The sequence below is a fragment of the Rhamphochromis sp. 'chilingali' genome (genome assembly GCF_963969265.1).
Source record: "Rhamphochromis sp. 'chilingali' genome assembly, chromosome: 2".
NCBI classification, from domain to species: Eukaryota; Metazoa; Chordata; class Actinopteri; order Cichliformes; family Cichlidae; genus Rhamphochromis; species Rhamphochromis sp. 'chilingali'.
In genome coordinates, this window is record NC_137930.1 from 58,615,459 (window position 1) to 58,627,752 (window position 12,294).

Consider the following 12,294-nt stretch of genomic DNA (forward strand, 5'->3'; position numbering starts at 1 on the left):
GCCCTATAATTATTATTAATATTGGCTTAGTTGGAAGTTAAATCTGAAGTAGAATTAGCCTTGTTGTGCAGAAGCTTTATCAGGATCGGTATGAAAGCCAACTTCACCACATTTTTTTCCCTGCCGCTGCTGCTGGTGTGTATCTGTGAGTGCGCCTGTGTGGTTGTGTTGCTGTTGATAATGAAGAAAATGATGATTATAATGTGGCGCTGATGGTCTTTTATCACTGGCTTCTTGCTGAAAGCGCTATTTATCCATACAGTGGTGCTTCCCCTGTTTGTCCAACCAAGCTGTCCCTGAGGTATAGCCTACACTGGGGCCAAACTAAGCCCATATTGATAATTAAAGGTGGACATCTCGCTACACGCGATCATCAGTTAATTGGACAGAGTGTTTAAAGTAGAGCAACCCCGGCCACTCAAAAAAAAAAGAAAAAAAACTTTTACCATTCACAGTGTTAGCAGGGGGTGAACACTTTGAGGGATGCAGAATTCACCCACGTATGTCAAAGTAAAGCTTTCGAGTGGGTCTTGACCGGTTGGATTTCGACACTGACCGGATTGATTTGAGGTGACAGAATTTTTTTTTCATGACATATTGGATCTATTGGACTCCATAATTTCTACTTCTGTCCATTTATTAGCATTATGCAGGGGGAAAAAACCAACAAGGTGTAACTTGCTGCGACGTCACTTTTATTTACGTCTGCTTGACGTGCCAACTGTTTGACACGCGAGCTGGTTTTGCCTATAAGCAAAAGTTTAAAGAAAAATCCTGCAGCCTGCTGACGATGCTACGAGGCTGTGGCATGTATACAGAGTCTTTAATGCTCGGTTAGTTTGTTGGGGTTTTACACACAGAAGCTTAGAACTTATTTAGGGCTCACGGGCTATTAGTGGCGCTATTTGTTTAATAAGATAAGGATATGGTTTGCATTCCCTTGCTCTTCCGCTGTCTACTTCACACGAAAGCACACAAGTACATGTCTGCGCAGTTAAGCCACAAATGCACATATGCACATTATTTGTACCTTGGCACTATCACTATGACAAATTATCCCATACTGCATGCGCTTTATTCCATATAGTTTCAGGCACCGCAGCTCATTTACAATGTAGCCTACAAGTCAAAGGCTTAGCAGCTTGGGGCACCTGCCTCATATGTTAACGCACGGGCTTTGAAGACAGAGGAAAAAATAATTAATATTATTATTACTATTAATATTATTAATGTTATTATTAATATTACACATTGACTATAAAGTGGTGATGAAAGCTCAATCAGCAGATGCAAGACTGTTTTTTCCCATTCTGTAGCAGTTTTCTTTATTTTAAATGTTTTATTTTGCGATCATTTCTCCACTTTGTCTTTCGCCATTAAAATAAATTGCCTTTCACTTCTCCTTAAAGCAAACGCCTTCCCTGCACTCTGTCCATAAATGTAAGAAAATTGTGCCATCTACCCGCTGTCCCTGGAACTGTAGCTTCCCAAGACCTCGGAGACCTCGGCTCACTTTAACACAAACGGAAAGGCGGTCGGCGCTGCACATGCAGGCGCCTCCTCGCGCGTCCATGACAGCAGCTGCCGGCTGCTATTAGGCTGTAACTTTACAAGTAATGTGTGTTTTAAGCACCTGTCATCCACTCTGTATCCCACTGCGTCAGTCTGTGTGAATGGAGCAGATAGTATACGGCCACTGGGCATCTCTTTGCCGGAGAGTCCAAATTCACATGATCCTGAGCGCAGGAGCAGGCACACACACAAACTATTTGGGGGGGGGGGGTCGAAGGTAAAATGTCATAGTTGGGGGATAAGCCTTTTTTTTTCTTTTTGGAAATTCGTGAGACCCACGACTATAATTTACGCCTATAAAGAACCGCGTTCTGCTGTTGACTACATCAGCGAATTTTGTTCCTGGTTATTTAGCATCTATAGAACATGTTATAGAACATGTAGAACATATTTCCCGCACAACTGTAGACCTCCTGGGTTTATTTACTTTTATGAAGATTTGTTTGCAGCACGCCGTTTTTATATTTACGCCGATATTAATCGATAGTACTGAATTTTGTTCCGCTTAACTTAAACAGAGCGGTTCCTTTCATGAAGTTTTCATAAGTGTTCGGACCGAAAGGAGAGAGAGAAGGGGACGTGCAGAAAGAAGGGCCAGGCAACACTACCAAGACAAAGTTCACTTGAAAAAAAAGAAAGGGGGGGGGGGGGAAGGGAAGGGGGGGGGAGAAAACACTGCTAGACTTTCAAAAGGGGTGCAGCGCTTTGTGGCCGTTAAATAGGGGAGGTAAAGACAATTGCAGCTGATGTAGTCCAGGAGTATGAATATACCCCGTGCTGAATTTATGCCCGTTTCGAGAAGGCTATTTGAGTTTTCTTTTAGCCCAAACACGCTCACAGCTAGTCCATCTCGGTGCCAGCGAAACATTCCCTGCGGTAGTTTGAATATTTACGTGCCAAATGGATCAGAATGCAAACTGATATTTGGCCACCGAGTTTAGCATGAAGACCGTTTACAATATTAAAATGTATTTACGGCCGAGAGAGAACAAACCTTTTCGTTCTTTTTTAAGAGGAGCATGCTGCTGGGTTTCTGTCACACTACTGTGCGCCCGAAACTACAAAGCGGGGAGACCGGCACCTTTTTAAAGCGCACGTTGTAATTTGTCTTAATATAGACGATCACACACAGAGGGGAGGACTTAGAAGAGCGGTGAGCCAGAGGGATGATTTGAAGAGACCGCAAACACTCTGCTGGATATTAGACAGCCCCCCTCAGCCTCCCCAAACCCTAACGCATTACTTCATCATGAGTACTTCATAGGTATTGATCGATATAGGCCTACATCTTGCATTGATTTGTTACTCGGGGTACATAGATACTTTATTAAGATTCCCATTAGGTGCACCGCAGCGGTTGTCAGTCTTCCAGGGGTCGCAGTATTAATGTTACACACTCTTCACTCTGAAATCGTTTGGCGCGGGACCCTGAATGTGCCTACAGCCCACACGTTAACCTGGGGGTTCCCGTGCGTGCGTTTTGGAGGTCCTTGGAGGTGCGCGTGCTTGTGCGTGTAACTACAAAGTGGCTGATTAGGCCTGCGTAATTGGCGATGTCAGTTAACCAGGTTTGTTGACTTAAATCGCACTATTGCGCAAACAGTGGTGTCCGACTTAAGCCAAAAGACGATGATGAGGAGGAGGATGGCGATACCTGCAGCAGTGATTAGCGTGTATGGAAGACGCTGGACGTAAAATTTTGCATAAATTGCTCAGATAGAAGCTAAATGTTTAATCAATTCTGCATTAATTTGACGGACAGGCCTGCCATGCCTCGCTCGTGTCACTCCACACGCAGCTCTGCCTGTCTTACCCGTCGGTTATGGGGATGTTTTCTGTTTTCCTCCCTGTAAACCTCCCTCACCACGGAAGTGTGTGTGTGTGTGTGTGTGTGTGTGTGTGTGTGTGTGTGTGTGTGTGTGTGTGTGTGTGTGTGTGTGTGTGTGTGTGTGTGTGTGTGTGAGAGAGAGAGAGTGAGCGTCTATGAGTGAGCGTCTATCCCTCTGTGTGTGGATGCGTGTGTTTGCCGAAACTTCAAACGCGCACTTGGCAAAGCTCTCTCAAACTGTGAAATTAATTTGGCGTAATTCTGGTCGATGCTGGTGGTAGACTGAAGGTGCTTTAACAATAAATCTCACACCCTGGGCGTTATCTCTTGTCCAGCCTTCATCTTCATCATCGTCATCATTATCACTGTTATTATCATCACCATTTCCACCACCAACACAGTGATCAGCAGCCTACACGTTCACAAATTCCACAGGTGAAAAAAATAAGCCAAACAAAAATCCTCCAAAAATGTAAATTTGTAGACTCACCTCTGCTGTGGAAATCCTCGAGAACTTCAGCTTCAAGAACGTGAATTCTACTTTTTTGTACCCATTTAACCTAAAACAGGGACTGCTAACATTTTCTATTATTCTTTTATTTTACTTTATGACATTTCTTTCATCGTCCAGGCTATATGTTGCTCTGTCCCTCTCTGTAAACAGCCACGGGAAAGCGGTCGTTGAAAGTGTTTCTGTAGGACGGACTTTGCGTATTTCAACTCGTGTTTAAAAAAAAAACAACATAAAAAATACAAATAAAAAATAATAAAATTAAACACCAAGCTCTAAACGGCCAAACATCTACTCGTATATTAGACTGAGTCTCCCGCGGCATTTATTTGACCCGTAGGCCATAATAGCGGCAGATATCGGATTCTTTCTTATTCAAGTGTTTCTTAAAAAACATGAATATAGAAACAAAATAAAATTAAAGTGAATGGTTAAATAAATAAACAAACAAATAAACGATGTTATGTTTACGTCCACGTACCGATGGTTTCTCAGATCCTCAAGAAATCCTTAAGGATTTGTGACTCCTTCCCATTCCCCTTTTTTTTAAAAAATCATCCTATATTTTCAAAGCTGTTGCGCTTAAATTTAAAGTCGCCTCTTTTTACCTTAACTTTTTAAAGTAGCATTCTCTTTATTCTCAGCTCACCCAAACAATATTGCGACATAAACACTGCGCGTGTGTGAACAAGTCTTCTCTTCGGGCTCTTTCGCTACCAATTCATGGGCTCCCACACCTTTTCGTGTCACGAACACCAGACGCAGTTACGACTTACAGCCCCCGGATCCCCGCTTGATAAGATGTTGTCACGGGGACCCACGTCTGACATTTTCTGAGGCTTGATAGGATTTTTTTTTTTTTTTTTAACACAGTCTCCATGTGCTGCAGACTAGCAGATAGCAGCAGGGAAGCTGAAATCCAGGATCAACATCCACGCAGGATGTATACATACATCCTGTAAATGTGCAACTAGAAGCTGAACGTGAATCACGAGAGGAATTAAATTATTTCTCTGATTTCCGAGGACCCCATTTTATCTCCCTCGGCGAACCAGTATAGCTCACGGGACCCCAGTTTGGGAACCAGTGTATATGTCGGACTGTGATCATTTTTTGTTGAATTAGATTACAGTGAAATGACAGCACTTCTCAGATTGCTGAGGACGACTTCACCCCCTCCTTCGGTGACCCCCGCTGGTCCCGGGACGCGCTCCGGGACCCCCTGCACTAATGAACAGCGATAACAGTATAACTGGTGGCCGCCAAAAGACAGCAGCATGCAGGCTGTTGTCATAGCTGGCTATGCACACAGAAATCGGTCAACCTTATGAGGGGACAAACCTTCACCGAGGGTCTCCGCGGAAAAGGGGGGAAATGTGAAGGAGTATCTGCTTGCAACAGCGAGATGGCGCTATTCTGCATGTTTAACATCAGCTGCGCTCCAGTTCTCTCTGTGCCTGTGAAATGCTCCATGTCTACCTGACCACCTTTGATTTCTCTGCAAAATACGCCGAATGAAACTAAATACAGATATCAAAGGGTAAATAATCGGCAGACTCCAGTCGGACAGGTTAAGCATGGAATTCCAGATGTTTTGTTCACATTTATGCTGAAATGTATGCAAATTTCTGAAGAAAAAAAAATTCTTATTATTAACTAAATGTCTACTTAAGGGGGGAAAGAAGTATAGAAAGCACAGTAGGTAACAAACCCAGCTACTGTTTGTCAAAGAAACAGTGAAGATCAGGTTTCACATAGTGTTGCGCTATAAGCTCATTACGCCTCTTCCCCGCAGGCTCCAAATTCGCGATGATCGGTGCAGTTTCGATATTTTGTGTTCATTTATTGACAACTGCTTTATGTTGAAATCTGATCTGCATTATGCTTTTTGTGTCCCGTTTATCGAACATTGTGTTACATTTCAAATAAATCTGCTTTAAGTGTCCAGAACACATTTGAAATTTCTAAAAGAAAATAATTGATAATATAATATATAATCTATATATGGCCTTATTTTTTCTACACTCTGGATTTTTTTTAAATTTTATGTTATTTATTTACTTATTTTGAACCTTTTTCAATTTGAACTTCAAAGCGCTCTGGGCCTGCTGGCACTAGTCTCTTGTATCTCTCTCTGTTGTTCATTTGCTTCGTAATTATTATTATTATTACAATTTATGGTAAAATATTTATTATGATTTTTATTATTGCGATCCTGTTTGTTTGTTGGATCGGAGGTGCTTCCAGCGGCCTGTGAACGAGCGGCGCTCCTGATATAACAAAGTGTAAAATAACACCATGTGATAGTTCATTCGATATCATTTCTCATCCGGTTGTATTCTCTCTGTTTGAATGACTGAAAACAGGTATATTTTCGCTTAAGCTTCCTTCAGCTTTTTATTTATTTATTTAATTATATTTTTTTTTCAGTTTTTCCTCCTCTGCACTTCAAAGAGCGGTGGGAGCTGAACTATTTCGATTTTATGAAATTTTGTCTTTTAGCTGATTTTACTTTTAAATTATGAATTGAAACCTTGACCTAAAAACGTTAAACTCCAGCGTCAACACACTGAAATGAAAGATAGTGAAACAAATGCCCCCCGCAGCCTCAAGTAGTCTCAGTAATGAATAACAGTATTAGTTATCATTACTAAAGCCACTGCATTGTACGTACGCACACGTGTAATTTACTTGTGTATCTGCGAAAAATTGGATACAATTAACAAAATAAATAAATAAATCACACTTTCTACTTCTTTAAATTGTTTTAAAAAGTTCGCTTTTGCATCTGAATGTAGGTAAGGCGATAACTGAACGACCTAAATTGAGCCATTTCGTGATGCTGACGTTGTGGACTCAGTCATCAAGCTCCCTGAAGCTTTGGCCAGTCCTCTGAACTCTACAACTACATGTAAACAAGGTGTCAGTTTGGGAATAATCTTTCTTACTTTTTATTGGAAGGAAAATTCAATCTCCCAAGCTTAGATTAAGCAGTTTTTTCCTTTTACTCTCACCCTCTTCTTCTTCTTCGTCCCTTGTCATTGCTGGGGCTGGACTTTGGTGGACAATAATGCGGGAATTGTTGATGCTTTGTGACCCATAAAATTTGAGGGTGGCTATTCTGGCTTTGGTATGTAATTATGCAAAACACTTTGCATAAAGACTTGCTATCCGATCTAATGATAGAGCCTGCAGTCTCATTTCCAGAGAGGGAGACACCAGCAAACCCTACACTCCGAGTGACGGTGGAAAAGCTGCCATAATAAAACCAAGACAAGTGCACATAAGAACACATGCTATTGTTCAGGTAATTTTGTTTTGGTATGGATATTTATAATCTAGCAAAACAGAAGACTGTATTTAAATGTAACTGCCACTTACAGTATGTGTTTCTTTCACATTCATCTCTTTTTCCTTTTTTTTTTGCCTTTTGTTTCTTTTTGAGTCCACTGTTCTGTTTTTTATGAAGCTCTTTTAATGTGTGAAATCTTTTGGTTTTTGACTTTTAAAATGTCTTTAAAAGAAAGAATAAAGAAAAGGCAGACAGGAGGAGAAAGTCAAACCCTTTGCAGAATGTGTCTGCTCTGAAGAGCAGGTTCATTGTGATATTGTTCAGCACACTGGTTTTCTTCACACCAGGGGTCTAAAAAAATATCTAAATACAACCTATGTTTCTATAAACACAAATCATGGCAACACTTATTTACTTTTTTTTTTAGATTATTCCCAATAAATATGTAAAACAAAAGAATGAAATAAAATAAAATTTAAAAAATGGATGCAATATTTACATGGATATATTTTTTGTCACAATTTTCAGCCTGTTTATTAAAAGACTGCATACTGCATGTCTTTGAGGTGTGCAGTATACGGGATATTCTGTGTGTATGCACATAATAAACACTTGTGCTGCCTGACAGAGGTGTGAATCTGAGAGCTTTTCTACCAAATGAAGTGCCAGCAGAGAGAGAAATAAAGAGATCTGCAGCTGTCAGGGGTCAGTCAGGCAGAGATTGCTTCTAGAGATCTTTTGAAAAAATCACACGTTTGAAGGCTTAGTACTTTGCTGTCTTCGCATTTCAAGCTCAGATCAGTGGAATCAGAAAAAAAGGGAGAACATGGGTTGGAGAATTCTGATGTTGGGATGGACACCGGACGAGTGCTTTTGGAAGGCAGGAGACAAGTCTTTTACCTGATCCTTTAGAGAGAAGAGGAGAACCCATGTTTTTTTTCTTTCTTTTTTTTGTTCTGACATTAAAACATGTATTCCTCAGTTAAAGCAACAGCGTCTTTAATGTCTGTGGGCGTGCATGTGTGTGTGTGTTTGTGCAAAGGAAATGTAATGTACAAAACGTGCTCTACACACTCCTCTAATTTGCTGTGTGTGTGTCGACAAAGAAGGAGTTACGGAAAACAACTCTGAACTCTGAAGTGTTTTATAATTCACTCACATATTCAGTTTGTTGCTGCTTGAGAACCTTTATAGTTAAAATGTGGAGCACCCCCCTTTTCCAATGTAGAATCTTTTTGGCACTGTTCAGGAACAAGAAACCAAATAAATTACACTGAGATTGTTTCACACATTATTCATTATTTCAAGGATATAATGCGCCACATTTACTGTTACTTTGTTGTGCTTTTTGAGCAACTTTTCTAAATCCTGAGCCAAGCAGGAGCCTTTTTTGCTCTTTCCTGGCTGATATTTTGTGGCGATCACTTACTAATTTTAGGTCTTTTCTTGAATGATCAAACTTTTTTTTTTCCTACAAGAGTTCAGAGGATTCCACAGACACAAAACACATTCTGGAGAGATGAAGTTAAGCGTTTAAGGAAAGAAGGTGAGTTTTTATGATATTAAGAAGTCATTAAAAAAAAAACAGAGAATCGTTATTCCCCATGTGTTTCCTAATAGAGTGGAGGTGGAGCAGTGTCTCGACAACTGTGAAGCCAAGAAAATGTAACTGAATACACACAATTTAATTTCAGGACTTTGAGGTCCGGGTTGCAAATAAAATTTAAAAGAAAATATGTCATGAAGGTTATTGATTATGACTTTTAACGTACTTTTAAGCAGCATTTATCTCTCTCTGTGTCTCTTAGACAAACACACACACACACATATGCACACAAAGCGAGCGTGCTCTGCATCAGAGCAGAGTGTGCTCCAAAGCAAACCCCAGTAAGCAGTTGTAGTAAATTTTGCCAAAGTGTTGAGTCAAGCTATTTCAGCCAATCACTACTCTCACTGCAAAATCCAACAGTGTGAATTTTCCTTTCGCCTCAGACTCCTGCACAGAGCAATGTTCTTAAATAAGGGCAACGTTTTTATTTACAACATAACTTTTGACATAAAGCCCCGTTGAAAGCTGTTGACCTTTTAGAGAGTTTTGTTTAGTGACAAGATTTTAAAAGATCTCTAAACTACTATATTTGGATTTATATCTTTTTAAAGTTTCTGCTATGTTTCTATGATACAACACTAATATCCTGTTTAATACTAGCATCAGAAATCTGACAAATATGCCAACTTGTTCTTTAAACATGTGACAAACTCACCAGCCTGTTGTTTAAACTCGTCAAATAGCGGAGAAGACGAGATTTAGCACTTTGATTCTTACATTGTATGACACTGCTCCCTAAGCAAGGACTAACATTATTTGACAGCCAAGTTTTAAGTGTATTTTGAGACTGGTAAAGCTTTTTTCTCCCCCCCATTTCTGACACACTATAAAGTAAATCTGTTTAAAGATGAAACAAAAGAGAAATGAACCAGAGGGAAACTGCTATGGTGACAGAGAAAAGGAACAAAGTTCAAGTAAGCACATTATGACTGATTATTTGATTAATAATCTTCTTGACTTTGAGTCTTTCAGACAGAAGAGTTTAAAAAACTGTTCTTGAAGAAGCTTTCACCTTGAAGTCCTCACATTTTCAATCACAAGAGAGTTCTGGAGGAACATGTCTGTCTTAACGTGAACCCTAACTCCTGCCTGTGTTTTCTAACCACTTGTTTTTTTAAAATATGCCATGTGATTTCTTTTGCCTGCAACTTGAGGAAGGCAAAATATGCAAATCCCATCAGATTTATAACACTCTGCGCATTTCAGTTGTATGTGCTTCTGCTGTGGTGTATTATTATTTTCAAGGGTTCTCAGCAGGACATAAAAGGATCATAAGTTATTCTTCCACCTGACAAAAATATTTCTTTTTCCCTCCGTTTCAAAGATGGACCCAAGTAAATGTGATAATGACGTGATTTATTATCATCTGAATGGATGACGGTGAGCTGATTGGTTTCGACGGAGCTTCATGCAATGCTGCATATGGAACAAAATATAAATTGACGGGGGGATGCTTACGATGAAGTGGAAAAAAAAGTCTTTCATGTGACAGCGTAGTGTGCTCATTAAATCATTTGCAAACAAACATTTTCATTCAGGCGACTATAGGAAAAGCCCTCTGAAAGTGGGCTGAAAGTGGAAACGAGAGCAGAGTCCTGGCGCCTGACAGAAAAGCTCTTCAGTGAACTCTGAAGTTTGATTTTTCCCCAGAGATAGTTTTCTTACTTTCTATTTTTTTAAACTAAACAAACACTTACCAATTCTTCAATGGGATTTTTCCCTTGAACAGTTGGCATACTGGTACTTCTTTTTCTCTTTCTTTAAAGGTTGTCCTGAATCGGGATCCGCCGGTTTTGACTGAAAGACCTCTGATTGGCCTGGTGTTAAAGAGCTCTGATCTGGGCCATGACAGCTTAGTCCAATCAGCCTGTTCAACATGCTGGTTTGACTGTCACTTTCAATTTTCACATGACCCCTTGGTCCTAGAATGGGGGATAAGTGGCAGAAAGTAGGGCTGAAAGCTCATATTATTAGTCTGACAGCTTCACTCATCTGAAAGTAATGCAAACCACAGTTCATATTTATTCTCTGACCTTATGCTCAAACAGGGAATCTACTGTATCTGCATGTTGGATGCTAAGAAAAAGGCCAAAATGGCAAAAAAAATAAAGAAACAAAGGAAAGAAAAGTCAAAATTCATCTGATTTCCTCACTAACTATCCTGTGAAAAGAAACAACTGTGCCTTTTAGGCTAAAGAGCAAAACTACATCTTTGTACTTCATGTATTAGGAGAACAGCAGGTGCATGAGCAATCCATAGTCCATATTTTTTCACCTTTCACTTAACACAATGGAAACAAAAAAACATGAAAAACACAGTGTCTGTTGCTGCACATTCACAGCTGATAATATTCTCAATATTCCTCCCGAAATGTTTTTATCTGAGCTATATTTATGCTCATGTAGGTCATAATAGAAGAGCGCTATCAGTGTTGCTGGATGTGGTCATTATCAGACATGGTGCTAGACAGAAGGGAGGGGTTCATTGTTCACTGTGTGCTGCCTGCCCAATGACTGAATAAGGTGTGTTCATTGTTCATTCTCTCTGTGCGATAGCCACAGGCTCCAGTTTTACACCAGTGTTGTTACTGCGCTTAACTATCACACAGCAAATAATCTGGTGACTTTAAAATACTGTAATTTTTTTTTAAAGGGGACATAAATGAGAGAAACTGACATCACCTCCCACCACGGAAACGTTCACAATATTTTGTCATTTACCGAAAGGCTGTAAATGAATGATGGAGTTTGGTTTAAAAACATGTTCCCTTATCAAACTGAGGTCACTAGACATATCAAATATTTCCATGAAGAAAAAAGAAAATGTCAAAAGGTGCACGTTAAAGGCACCGTTTCTCTCTTCTTCTTTTTTGCTCTTTTTTTATATGCTAGTGTTATCTCATTTTGTGATATCACTTGTCATAACTCCAGCAGTAAACATGTAGAGTTGGGTGCTGTAGCAGTAAAGGTTGTTGTCTTTTCTGTATAATCCTCACTTCTTGTCCCCTGCCTGCCCTCCTAATCCCTTGGCATGTGTTGGTGACATCACATGGCTACTGGCTCTAAATTCCCCCTGCAACTGTCATTAACTCTGTGAACAAATGAATAATGACTGGGAGACTCGCTGGCTCCCACCACTGACCTTGGGTATTATTAGAGTGACCTCTCTTTGGCTTGACCAAAAAAAAAAAAAAAAAACCTTTTTGATATCATTGCTGAAAGTACACTAGGAATGATGGCCTATCTGCCGGGGGGTGGTGGTGGTGGTGGTGGTGTAGTCGACAACCACCACTGTCGTGTAAACCTATACTTTCCTCCCACTGCTGTTTCATGAATACTTAATTAGAGCACACAGCCTGAAATACCCGACTTGCAAGTTGCCTGACCTCTCTTTACCAACAATGCACAATATTTGGGTTTAGCCGGGTGACATGGTCAGATGACATGTTTCACTGTAAAGGAGGGCCTTTTGGGAATCTTGT